Source organism: Tupaia chinensis, unplaced genomic scaffold, assembly GCF_000334495.1.
Source record: "Tupaia chinensis unplaced genomic scaffold, TupChi_1.0 Scaffold000247_1, whole genome shotgun sequence".
Taxonomy (NCBI): domain Eukaryota; kingdom Metazoa; phylum Chordata; class Mammalia; order Scandentia; family Tupaiidae; genus Tupaia; species Tupaia belangeri.
Window position 1 is genome coordinate 3,121,299 of NW_006159725.1, and position 654 is coordinate 3,121,952.

Consider the following 654-nt stretch of genomic DNA (forward strand, 5'->3'; position numbering starts at 1 on the left):
CTCACCCCACCCCACCCCCCACCCCCGAGGCTGAAAGGTGTACTACATCCGGGATCTGGCTGCCCACGTGGGGTCACCTCCATCCTGCAGTTAGGCAAAGCCAAGCCAAGCACTCCTTTTAAGATGAGTAGAAAACACGGCCCGCAGGGTCGCTCTTAGGGCACGCAGCCAGTTCCACACTAATGTTGTCAGCGAGCACCAACACTTACCCTGGTCCTGCGCACTCCCAGAGCAGCCGGGAGACCAAGCTCTGGGAGAGAGAGACAGAGCCCGTTCGCCATGCAGCACCTGGGACCCAGGAGGACAACGAGTTCAATGTGCGACGCCTTCCATTGTAGGCACAGGGGCCTTGCACGTGTGGAATGACCTGGAACAACCCATGCCCTAGCCTCACAAGCCACCGTTCTTCCAAATCACAGTGACTTCTGCATCTTGGCCCCGAGACTAGACTGTTTACTGGGTGGGGTGTTGGCCTTTTGAATGGATATGTGTTGTTGAGTCAGGAAGAAGTTCATTCCGTGCAATATGGACGTCTCTAGAAACCACCCCCCGGGGCCGGGTTGTTGGAGACAGGGTGTGTGAACCATTACAGAACAGCCGCGAGCTCGCCTGGGATCCAGGGCATGTAGAATGGCGTCAGGGATCTAATGTAAA